Raw genomic sequence first — 13,629 nt, 5'->3', positions numbered from 1 at the left:
TGCAAGTTTCCCAAGCTGCGAATATTTAGCTTTATCGAATATTTCAAAGATTCTAAGCAACACTCGCATAATAAAAAATAATAAACGCGAATCTTTAGCAAAATTTCTTTTTTGCAACTTTCTCAAGCTGCGAATATTTGGCGAATATTTCAAAAAATTCTAAGTAACACTCACATAATAAAAAAAATAAATGTAAATCTTTAGCAAAATTTCTACCTTGCAATTTTCCCAAGCTGCGAATATTTAGCGAATATTTCAAAGGATCCTAAATCTTGCAAGAATTAAGATAACCAAGAACATGCTACTTCCTCCAATTTTCTCTACGAATCGCCCAGTCCAGAATTAACTTAACAAATTTTATTTTCGTTCAAATCTAATCAAAACTTAATCAAAACACAATATCGTGCATAATAAACGGAAAGAATTTTCTAAACTCTAACAACTTCAAAATCCATGGAAATGTTGTATCACATCCGCAGTCATATTATAACGTGACGTCATACAACGTCTGCAGGAGTGAAAGGGTTAATTACTAACTCACGATAAATACCTATATTCCTCTCTCATTCCACCAACACCTGATGCACAAAATCACCCACGAGACCACCAAACAATCCCTCATTGGAAAAAACGAAATCCAAACTCGCCTCTGATGGAAACGCAACTCCAGAGAATTAGTAAATTTATCCAGAAAAATAATGAAACGTGTTCCTAAGAAAACACGAATGGAAGGAAGTGGAACCCGCTGGCTGCTTTGCTCGATTGCCTATTCGAGCACCTGAAGCGTGTCGAGGCGAAAGAGATCGCGGAACGGTAAACTGGAAGGTAGCAGCTGGGAAGGAAAGAAGAAACGAGGCTCTGGGACTTCGTAAATTCGCGTTTTATCGGAGCCGAGTGGGAAAAATGAAAGGACGAATCGCGGCGGCGCGGCGTATTTCGTCCTATCGGCTGCCACAAATCGCAGGCCACGTCGGCCGATTGATAAAGGCTGGATCGCAGCGAGGCCTGGTTTATTAAGATCCGCGGCGCGATATTTACAGGGTGACTGGAGGCGATCGAGGAGGCGTAATCGGGCCTGGAACGGGCCCAGGAACGCGTCGCTTTCCGATAAGCCGGCGAGCGGGTTTCACGAGGTCGTGAATCGGCGATTCATCGATAAGCCACTGATACGCCGCAATCTCTTGCCAGTGCTAATAATAATATTAGGTTGGTGCATGCGAGATGTCGTTTATCCGCGGCCTGGAATTACCTCGCCACGCCTTCGATTTCGCCTCGTACCCGAGAGCTGCCTTCGCCAGCCACTTTAACCCCGTGTAATTCCGTGTGATTTCCAAGTTACACACTCGCGTACCTACGACCTTTCGTTTATTTATCGCCCCCTTATCGCCGCGAATTATTATTTCGTTGTTAGCGGCCGCCGCGGTAGGTAATTTTTCGCCTTTCCCATTTCACAGCCAGCGTTGTAAATTTCTGCCATTTTTGGCGGCCACGAATTCGATGGATTTATTGCGTTAGATAGGGGCTGAGTCCCCTTAACCTCTTGCAACTACGCTGAAACTTGGAAAAAGCCGTGCCAAACCCGTGCGCCCAAATAGTCGGGGAAGGTGCCGAACGGCGAAGCCCAAGTATCGGAATTTGAAACACGATAACTTAGGACTAATTGTAAGTGCGAGATAGCCGCGAACCCATTCGAGATATTTATACTCGGCCCGAGATTAAGACCACGAGTCTGACTCGAGATATTCATGTTTGGCCTGAATAGTCGGTAACGAGTCAGACTCGTGATATTCGCGTTTGGCACGAAATGAAACAACGAGCCTGACTCGTGATATTCAAGTTTGGCCTAAAATTTTCATCCCGAGTCAGACTCGTAAAAGTAGTGCAAGGGGTTAACCCCTTAAGTTAGTACGAATTTGTTTTAACCCTTTGCGCTCGACGATTTTTTGGCTAAAGAAGGGCACGAGTTGAAAAATTTTCTGCCATAAGGCTGATGATATTTTTTGAGCAGTAAATAAGAAATAGTGTAATAATTAGTACGTAGAATTATTTAATTTCGATACCTCGCATACTGTTACATTATTTTAAATTTGATATATTAATTAATATCGAGCTTCGACATTTTATCAAATGATAACTGAAAGGCGCCTCTCGAGTGCAAAGGGTTAAATTAGGGTAAGAAGGATTTCGTAACAGTGATTATAAGGTAGAATAAATTTATGCTATTAGCGGTGATATTCGATGAGTATTTTTGCTTTTGTTGGAATTATGGATTCTAGATTTATGGGTTTTAAATTTACTCTTGGGTTCTAGTCTAATTATGGGTTCTAAATGGGTTCTAAAACTGGGGATATGGGTTCTAATGTAATAAATGGGTTCTAAAAATTGGGATATGAGTTCTAATGTAATAAATAGGTTCTAACAATTGGGATATGGGTTCTAATCTAATATATGAGTTCTAAAAATGGGGATATATGTTATAAAATAACTACGATATTTATATATTCTCTATTGAAGTCTTTTATTATTCAAGCAAGGTATATGTTTCTTTTAGTGCTTCTCTTGACAGACTGACCGACTCCTAAAAGAATGTCAAAAGGGTACGTGACGGGTTCTAAAAATTGAGATATGGGTTCTAATAAATGGGTTCTAAAAATTGGGATATGAGTTCTAATGTAATAAATGGGTTCTAAAAATTGGGATATGGGTTCTAATTTAATAAATGGGTTCTAACAATTGGGATATGGGTTCTAATGTAATATATGAGTTCTAAAAATTGCGATATTGGTTCTACAATAACTACGATATATATATTCTCCGTTGAAGTCTTTTATTATTCAAACAAGGTATATGTTTCTTTTAGTGCTTCTCTTGAGAGACTGATCGACTTTTGAGAGAGTGTCAAAAGGGTACGGTGACGCGATTCGCCTAAACCCCCGATTTTTATCGAATATTTATATAAACATTCGTTCTCGGAATTTAGATCTTACAAACTATTTATTCATATCTTATATCCAAAATTGATTTTTGTCTATAACTAAACTTATCTTTTCCACAATTTTATTCTCTTTATTTCCTGTCTCTTTAACTTCTTCTGGTATATGTTTCTTTTAGTGCTTCTCTTGACAGACTGACCGACTCCTAAAAGAATGTCAAAAGGGTACGTGACTGGTTCTAAAAATTGGGATATGGGTTCTAATGTAATAAATGGGTTCTAAAAATTGGAATATGAGTTCTAATGTAATAAATGGGTTCTGAAAATGGATATATGGGTTCTAATCTAATAAATGGGTTCTAAAAATTGAGATATGGACTCTAAAATAACTACTATATATATACATAGAACCCATTTATTAAATTAGAACCCATATCCCCATTTTTAGAACCCATTTATTAGATTAGAACCCATGTTTCCAATTTTAGAACCCATTTATTACATATATATATATTCTATATTGAAGTCTTTTATTACTCAAACAAAGTATATGTTTCTTCTGGTACTTCTTTTGAAAGACTGAGTTCTCTTGAAAGATTTGACTCCTGAGAGAGTGTTAAGAGGGTACGTGACGCGGTTCACATAAACCCCCCAATTCTTATCAAATGTTTATATAAACATTCGTTCTCGGAATTTAGATTTTGCAACCTATCTTATATCCTAGCTTCATTTTTGGCTACAACTAAACTTATCTTTTCAACAATTTGCTTACTTCGTGGTTGCTCTGAAGGAAGTGATGTCAACTGTTATTTCTGTTTCGATATAGGGAATATCAGATGTCGTTAGAAGCGTCTAACACACAGAGCAAGAAATTAGAACCGTAACTTCGCGATTACGATTATTTAGGTATCGACCAATTCCTCGGTTCCCGCATACTTCTATTCTCGTTATAGTTCACTGGAATTTCGCCTGATCTGGTCGAACAGAGTACCTTGCCCCGATCCTTTCTTCCCGTTAACCGTTTCCGGTTTACCAGCATTTTCCATGGCCAGAGTTAATCATCGCGGTTCCTTTCATCGTGGCCAGCACCGATGCGAAAGAGGCCTCGAAATAACGTGTCGTGACCCCGATATGCTTGGCTCGCGGCCCGATTTTCCTTCCGATATCTCTTCGCTGGGAAACCATCCCCGAGAACCACTCCCACGCTGTTCCTCAGCTCGCAGACGCTGCTACTCTGGGCTCGGATTTTGAAATTCGTGATCCACGCGATCGCCCAATGATTTCCAAATTTCAAGTCAATCGATAGCTATAGTTAATCTTGCCTGGAGAGAGGCAAAATGGTGCCACTGGAATATTGGAATTCCATGCTTATATTAGTAGAATTATAGACTAATTATAATAATATTGGAATATTAGAATTGTAATATTAAAATATCGAAGAATATAAATACTAGTCCTGCTATAGTACTAGATTGGTACTAGTTTTGGTACTATTGGGTTAGCAACTAAGTAATTGCGGATTTCGTCAATTTTTGCACATTCGTTTGTTTTGTCAACGTGTTCAAGGCACCTAACTTATATCGTTTTCTTGTTGTCTAGACTTCCGCCTTTAATTTAGTTGGATAATTCTATCGATTAGTTATTTAGTTTCGCTTTTATCCCAATTTAAAAATGGAAGAACGAGACGCGTATTTCGGACATATTTTATCGTTTTATTTCCGAAAAGGCAAGAACGCATCGCAAGCACGCAAGAAGTTACGTGCCGTAAATGGGAATGAAGCCTTGAAAGAAAGACAGTGTCAAAATTGGTTTGCCAAATTTCATTCTGCTGATTTTTCACTGAAAAATGCGCAACAATCTGGCTGTCCAGTTGAAGTTGATGAAACTCATATCAAGGCGTTTTCACTGAAAAATGCGCAACAATCTGGCCGTCCAGTTGAAGTTGATGAGACTCATATCAAGGCGATTATCGATTCAGATCGTCATAGCACAACACGAGAGATTGCAGAGAAGCTCGATGTATCGCATACATGCATTAAAAGAAAATTAAAACGGCTTGGCTATGTCAAGAAACTCGATCAGCTTAAGGAAATTCATTTGACGCAACGCATTAGCATCTGCGATTCGCTTCTGAAACGCAACGAAATTGATCGATTTCTGAAACGACTGATAACTGGCGACGAAAAGTGGATGGTTTATAACAACGTTAATCGGAGAAGATCGTGAGTGATGCAAAATGAACCAGCCCAGAAGACACCAAAATCTGAGATTCGCTAAAGAATTTTGTATTTTCCTTCTTATTTAAAATCCGCAATCACTTAGTTACCAACCTAATAGATTAATGGCCTACTAAACCATTTTAAAATTGAATAAATTCACTATTAAACACAAGAGAATAAAGCAACATTCCTTCGCATCTCCCCACGATTATTCGCGAATTACATGCATATTTGGCAAATTTATGATACGCGTAATTATTCGTGGAAGTTAAATTTACCCCGTCCCTGATGTCCCTAAAATTCAGAAATTCAGAAATTTTTCTCCGTTCGTTTAAAACGACGGGAACGAAATTATCGTTTAATTCGAGGCGGGGTAATTTTTACACGAATGACGTTAAAAGCGTAAGTTCCCGAATTTAATGGTTAAATCGCCGGTTTAATGGTTTAATTTCGTAGAGTCACGTGCCGGTACGTCGAAAATTAAAATCTTCACAGGGAGTTCGAGGGTGAATTAAGCTTTCGATGCCCGGGCTCGTATACACGACCAGTGAAACGTCATTAATGTGAAGTATGGACGTGTTTGAAACGGGAAATGTGCTTTGAAGTGAAAGAAGTATTTTGTCTACTTTGCCATCGTTCTTCGCGATCCAACTCGTTGTCCCATTTCGCCGGCTGTTTTTAATGAAACAAGACTTCCCAGCGAGAGGCTACGCCCGTGAAATTTGCATAGACACGCGACGGAGCGAAATTATGGAAACCGTGGAAGGGCGGCGTAGAAAATTTAAAATACGTTAAACAAATATTGAAATTGGATATTGAAATCTCGAAGATCGAGAATATTAAAAATATTGGAAATGGGAATTGAAGGTATCGATTATGGAACAGGGGTTGAACACTCGCAGTGCCAAATATAAAATTAAAAATGAAGAATTTAATAATAAATAATTTAGGAAAATTTTATTTAAATAAGAAATTTAAAATTAAATAGAAGAATCTGAAATTGATGATTGAAATTATTTGCCTCTGTACTATCTGTACTATCAAAACGATATGAAGCGAAGAATTATCGAATTTTAGATATTTGGAATTTATTTCAGATTTTTAAAATTCATTTCGAACTTTGGAAATTAGCATACTATCGATAATTATTTTATTGACGTATAAATTAAAATTGATCAAACTAATTATAAATTCTAAACTATTTAACTGTGTTATCTATACTATCAAAATAATATGAAGCGAAGAATTATCAAATTTAAGATATTTGGAATTTATTTCAGATTTTTAAAATTCTTTTCGAACTTTGGAAATTAGTATACTGTCGATAATTATTTTATTGACGTATAAATTCGAATTTATCAAACTAATTATAAATTCTAAACTATTTAACTGTGTTATCTATACTATCAAAATAATATGAAGCGAAGAATTATCAAATTTAAGATATGTGGAATTTATTTCAGATTTTTAAAATTCTTTTCGAACTTTGGAAATTAGTATACTGTCAATAATTATTTTATTGACGTATAAATTAAAATTGATCAAACTAATTATATATTCTAAATTATTTAACTGTGTTATCTATACTATCAAGACGACATCAAGTGAAGAATTATCAAATTTAATATATTTGATATTTATATTAGATTTTAAAGTCCTTTTGGAATTTTGGAAATTAGTATACTACCAATAATTATTTTATGAACGTATAATTTAAGATTGATCAAATTAATTATAAATTTACGATATTGATTTGGCAAAATAATTCAATGGACGATAATTTTCCGTGAGAAGAATAGAAAATTGAAATTTGAAAATTTTTCAATTTTTATTCCGGTATCGGTAGTTAGGAACCGATGTAGATAAGATTCTTCGATATAACAACTAATTTCGCTACCGTATGACTTTATGTAATAGTCTCTGACAGTGGTTTTCGAAATCTTATCAACCCTTGCCGCAGATTGTGTTTTTAACGAGATAATCTCGAGTATCGGAATGTCGGAGATACCGCGTTAGCCCAATATTTTCGAATACGTTGGAACTGCTGGAAATTCCATTCCACGATAATTATTTCACCAGAGAGAGAGAGAGGTAGGAAGAGAGTAATGCTTGACAAACAGTTATTTGTTTTAATTATCGCTTAACTGCGCCATTTCTGGCTTTAATTGAAACCGTACTTCGTACAATGGCGGGTTGAATAATTTTACGAAAAAATTCTATGCAAAAGTAATTTGTTTCCGCCCGGGATCGAACCGGGGACCTTCCGCGTGTTAGGCGGATGTGATGACCACTACACCACGGAAACTTCGTTGCAACCCCTTCTCTTAACGAGACAGCGGATATACGCTAAATTGAACATCCCGAATTTCTTAAATTCACGCGTCGCATTTTTGTACGTAATTCGTGAAATTCAATAATCGATACACCCGATGAAATTTTGATTGTAAATTTTTGTAAATTAAAAGACACGAATGCGACGAGGAAAATCGAATTATAAATAACGTGGTATTTATTGATTGCGAGACACGTGTTACGATGACTGCGAATTTAATTATAATTTAAAGCGTTCTGTGAATGTATGTGGCACTTTGATAAGTTGAAATTGTTTTATGGTGGTTTGGAGTTAGTGAATATGAAAAAAAAAAAGGAAAAAATAGTGTAAAAAGTGACGTTGTTTCCGCCCGGGATCGAACCGGGGACCTTCCGCGTGTTAGGCGGATGTGATAACCACTACACCACGGAAACCCGTTGAATACCGCTTACCAGAACTAGTGTCATAAGGTCCTTTTAAGTAAATTTATTTATTTATTGTTTATTTATTTTTATGATATTCTTTATCGGAAAGATCAACGAACTAAATGTGAATATATTTTAAGATATATTTAAGATAACTCTAACAAATGAATAATAAATATGATATACTAGTTCCTTACTTCCTTTGAAATAATTTATCCAAATGAAATAAAACAGTGTCACAAATTATATAGATATAGGTACCATTCGAAATAATTTTATTCATTCGAAAAAGTAATATATTCGCATTATTTACAATCGATTTCTAAAAATTAATTTCTATAATTACCGAATGAATTGTAACTTGTTAATTGTAAAATCGTATTTATCTGTATAGAATTAAATAATTAATTGGATAGGACAATTGAAATTTTCTAAAAATTAATTTCAATTATTACTAAATAAACTGTAACTTGTTAATTGTAAAATCATATGTATTTAAATAGAATTGAATAATTAATTGGATAAGAAAATTGAATTTTTCTAAAAATAAATTCTAAAAATTAATTTCAATTATTACTGAATGAACTGTAACTTGTTAATTGTAAAATCATATGTATTTAAATAGAATTAAATAATTAATTGGACATGACAATTGAAATTTTAAATTGGCTCGCAAAATTCGCGTTGTGTGCTGGAAGATACTGGAAGAAGCGGTAAAAGCCATTCTCGTTAAATTGTACTTACAAAGAGAAATTCGAGCACTGGGAGAGTACAAAATACTCGAAACAAGAAGCAGAAGAATGGTAGAAGCGAACCAGGTCGAAGTTTTAACGAAACTTCTCTTGGCCCAGTGAAAATCTCGCAATTAACCCTTCACACTCGAAAGTCATCGAAAAAGCGCCATTGAAACTTCCCCGTGAAAATTGTCACTTTAAAGTTCCACGGACATAGAATCAGCCACAGAGATATTTTAATTAGACTGCAGTCGTACATCCAAAGCTTCGAAGAACATCTTCCGATAAATGTTCTAATTAAAATCAAGAATTATAGTTTGACAAGAATACCTTGCGAATTAATTTATCAATCAGAGTCATTAATCATTCTTCTCTATGGAAATCTTTACTGTACATTATTTGAATTCTCTAATATCGAATTCCATATAATTATCATCTTTCATTAATATCATCGTTAAATAAAAGAATCCAAAATTCATTAATTTCTTTAATTATAGGTTCTTTAACCCCTTTTAGGGGGTTAAAGGGGTTAACTAGGGGGCTAAGTTAGGGGCTTAAATTAAAAATTAAAAGACTTTAAAGTTTTCCACTTTTCTATAAAATTAAAATTAAAATTTAATTTTTTAAGAATATCGCAATATTTTTCGCGAGTCTTTAAAAATATAGTTAGTATTCTGACAAACTCAACTTGCAGTGAAATCGATAAACGAAATTGGGATTGGAAGAAATTAATAGGTACCATTTTCTCACAACCAAGTTTCACTTCTTTCTCTGACTATTTTTGTGTTATGATATGAATCATTTGAAGCTTTTCACAGCGGTGACGATTGTGCGAATTCGGTAGAATTACACTCTTAATTATGCACTGCATACGAGCGTGGAATTTCACACTGACACCGTATTTTTCACGATTTTGGAACGTTATTAAAATCAGGTGTCCCACATCGCGAACGTTTACCCCGATATTGTACTATTCTTTCTGGATTCAAATTCAATAGTAGAGCAATGTAAACGTAATATTCTTCCTTCTTATCTAACCAAACTCGATGGTAAAAAGAAGATAATGTAACACTGTTCTATCTTATTTGAATCGAAATTAACTGTACTGCAGTATCCTTCAGACAATCCATCCTATGTAAATAATATAATATAGTAATATAATATAATATAATTTCTATCATCCAGTAGCGAAAGAATTATTCAAAATTCGCATAGAAATAAAGAAATTCAACACTACGTATTCTATTTTATCCAAATTCAATACAATTCTTCCCATAATCCAATTTTTACCATCCAGCAATGAGAAGATTAATCAAACTCGATGCCAGGAATAAAATAATCAAACACTGCTCTATTGGACTTAGATCCAAAGTTTTATTATTAAATATACGATAGCATGGAACTCTTTCTGCAATCTTTGCTATGCAGCCAATAACACAATTTCTACCATTCATCAGTGAGAAGATCATTCAAAATTGGTGCCAGGAAGAAATCAATCCAATACCGTTCTATCTGACTCAAATTAAAATTAACGATACCACGAATCCCTTCACGCAATGAACAACACAACATGCAATTTCTACCATCCAACAGAGAAAGAATTAATAAAAATTGGCAGCAAGTAGAAGAAAATCTATCACTACCGTATTTTATCTTATCCAAATCCAAATTAACGACACCAGAACCCTTTTCACGCAACGAATACCGTGCAATTTCTATCATCCAACAGAGAAAGAATTAATAAAAATTGGCACCAGATAGAAGGAAATCTATCATTCCATATTTTATCTTATCCAAATCAAAATTAACGACACCAGGAATCCCTTCACGCAACGAACAACACGAAATTTCTACTATTCAAGAGAGAAAGAATTAATTAAACTCGGCGGCAAGTAGAGGAAAATCTAGCACTCCCTATTTTATCTTATCCAAATCCAAATTAACGACACCAGGAATCCCTTCACGCAGCGAACAACACGAAATTTCTACCATCCAACAGAGAAAGAATTAATTAAAATCGGTGCATGATAGAAAAAAATTTATCACTCCATATTTTATCTCATCCAAATCCAAATTAACGACACCAGGAACCCCCTCGCGCACCCTCCCAACCCGACCCGGAATTTCTATCACCCAGCAGCGAAAGGGTTAATCGAAATCGGCGTTGGAAGGAAGTGGCGTGTCATTCGACGCAGAGCAGCATCGTAAATCGAAGATCCACCCGGCGGCCGACCAATCAGCGTGGCGCACCAAATCACCGGCACGCTGCCGCGGACCAGCACCGCGTCCTGTTCCTCTGATCCTTTCACGGGCCTTCTATTGTCCTTGACGGGCCTCCACTCCCACGCGTTCCTCGCGTTCTCGTCCCGAAAACCCGCCGCGACCCGTCCCCTCCCCACCCTGCCGTCGTCCACGGGAGCCATCGCGATCCTTCGACTCCGGGGGAAGGATCCTGCCGGCGCAAGGACGAAAATCCGCCTCGTCTATGGTCTCCTGGTAAATATTGGCTCGCGCTCCACCGACTTGCTCGACTTCGCACGAGTCTGCCGCCTTGCCCCGAGGATCCTGCCACTGCTTCCTCGGGAATAGTGACTATGGGTGTTCAGAGAATTCCTTGAAATCACGAAACTGCGTGTCACGATCAGTTGTCATTATTCGCACTGGATAGAGAATCATTGGGAGTTTTTCAACACTAGAACTACCAACCCAGTCAAAATGACTGGTCCCAGAATTTTCCTTTTTGCAATCACCGAACACATACACCTGCTTTAAGAATAAAATTGGTATCAACTCGTATTAAGAAAGAACTGCAATCGATATATTCGCTCGTATTCATCGTATCGCTGAAATTACTATAATCCGTGCACGTTATAGTTAGGTACCCATTAAAGATCGGTAGTTCCAGTGTTAAAAAGGAGTTGTTGTTTATTAGACAAATTAGCAAAAAGTCCTACAGTTAGAGGTATCGTCGCCTTTTAACTCATTGTCAACCCAGTTCTCCAGCACAGAAGTAAATATAGGCAATGATAAACCTGACTCCGTCTATACTCGTCTCTCTAATCCACGAGAATCCAGTATTTTCCTCCGAATGGCCATAATATTTTATTTAAATAAACTTGTTTTATTATTAACACTAGAACTACCAACCCAGTCAAAATGACTGGTCCCAGAATTTTCCTTTTTGCAATCACCGAACACGTACACCTGCTTTAAGAATAAAATTGGTATCAACTCGTATTAAGAAAGAACTGTAATCGATATATTCACTCGTATTCATCGTATCGCTGAAATTACTATAATCTGTGCACGTTATAGTTAGGTACCCATTAAAGATCGGTAGTTCTAGTGTTAAATAGGAGTTGTTGTTTATTAGACAAATTAGCAAAAAGTCCTACAGTTAGAGGCATCGTCGCCTTTTAACTCATTGTCAACCCAGTTCTCCAGCATAGAAGTAAATATAGGCAATGATAAACCTGACTCCGTCTATACTCGTCTCTCTAATCCACGAGAATCCAGTATTTTCCTCCGAATGGCCATAATATTTTATTTAAATAAACTTGTTTTATTATTAACACTAGAACTACCAACCCAGTCAAAATGACTGGTCCCAGAATTTTCCTTTTTGCAATCACCGAACACGTACACCTGCTTTAAGAATAAAATTGGTATCAACTTGTATTAAGAAAGAACTGTAATCGATATATTCGCTCGTATTCATCGTACCGCTGAAATTACTATAATCTGTGCACGTTGTAATTAGGTACCCATTAAAGATTGGTAGTTCTAGTGTTAATCGTTCACTTTTAATCATTGATACTCTTCCATGACGAGTTTCCTTCGTGTCGTGGCATTCATTCGTGAGAATGTTCGTTGAGTTTGTATTATGGGGAGCTAGGTTCTGGGTTCTACTTATCTTCTTTACTTCCATTCGATGTAAATTGCATCTGAGATAATAATTTGGAGCAATGAAAATAAAAATTAGATTAAATCGTTCGTATTACAGGAACATTCGCATGAATGTTACCCTACTCATAAAGATTTATCAGAGACCTCTATATCTTAATAATAGATTCATCAACCAGTCAGAAAGCTAGGTCTTGGAATTTTCTCTTTTGTAATTACTAAAAACGTATACCTTCTTTTTAAAAAATTTCCATCGATTCATATTGACATTAGACTAAAGCTTTTGTCATTCAGAATTCTGAACGTGGATTTCTACGTATTAATTACTACTTTCCCAATTACTAAAAATATATACCTGCTTTTAAAAAGCGCACTGTAATTAATATATTTACCTATCTTCGTGATACCACTAAAATTACTATTATCTGTGCATACTAGTAATTAGTTCTCGCGTTGAACTTTATACCACAGCAAATGTGACGCAAGTATCCACCAAAATTCCAACTACGGTTGATTTTGGCATCGAATAAGACTCTACGCCACTGTCTCCAATTTAAATAAATAAAACGCAGAACCTTTCAAACTACCGAAACTTTCGTCTCACCCCTGACTACTCGTAATCGTCTCTCCAAAAGTGAAATTACAAATGCCGAGTTGCCAGAAGAGGATCCCCCGAGTGCCAGCACTCGTACAGACTACACAGGCCTCGGCGTGTGTTGGCCATCGGGGATGAAAGGAACCGGGGAATTTGGCGGAGAGAATGGGCAACTCGTGCGAAGAAAAGGGGTGCAGCGGGAGATAAAAAGCGTCCATAGGGATGGCATAAGCGCCGGCGCCAAACGACTGGCAACAGTCGATAAACAGAGCGGCCCGTGTCGGACCACCCTCCTGGCCAGCGCGAAAGCTTCGTAAAGCCCAATGACATAAAACGTAACAGGAGTGACGGGCCAGGCCGCCTTTGGGGTTGGATCACGAGGAATTCACGCTGAAGGAGACCGTGTTATTAACCAACCACGGCGAGCCTAACTCTCGTCGGACTTATTCGACGATCGATTCGCGCTGTGGTGATCAGAGTGGCAATTTTCTGCTGTTATGGTTGCTGTAG

At 36.7% G+C, this 13,629-nt stretch overlaps 2 non-coding genes across 2 annotated transcripts; both read right to left on the bottom strand.

Moving 5' to 3' along the window:
- Window positions 1-7,383: 7,383 nt before the first annotated feature.
- TRNAV-AAC (transfer RNA valine (anticodon AAC)) lies at window positions 7,384-7,456 on the bottom strand. Its single transcript has one exon. It is a non-coding gene; the product is annotated as a tRNA-Val (tRNA).
- Window positions 7,457-7,823: 367 nt separating this feature from the next.
- Window positions 7,824-7,896, bottom strand: TRNAV-AAC (transfer RNA valine (anticodon AAC)). The gene has a single exon. It is a non-coding gene; the product is annotated as a tRNA-Val (tRNA).
- Window positions 7,897-13,629: the final 5,733 nt, after the last annotated feature.

The sequence above is a fragment of the Eufriesea mexicana genome, unplaced genomic scaffold (assembly GCF_001483705.2).
Source record: "Eufriesea mexicana isolate 0111107269 unplaced genomic scaffold, ASM148370v2 scaffold1272, whole genome shotgun sequence".
In the NCBI taxonomy this organism is placed as follows: domain Eukaryota; kingdom Metazoa; phylum Arthropoda; class Insecta; order Hymenoptera; family Apidae; genus Eufriesea; species Eufriesea mexicana.
This window is presented reverse-complemented; position numbering and strand designations above follow the sequence as displayed.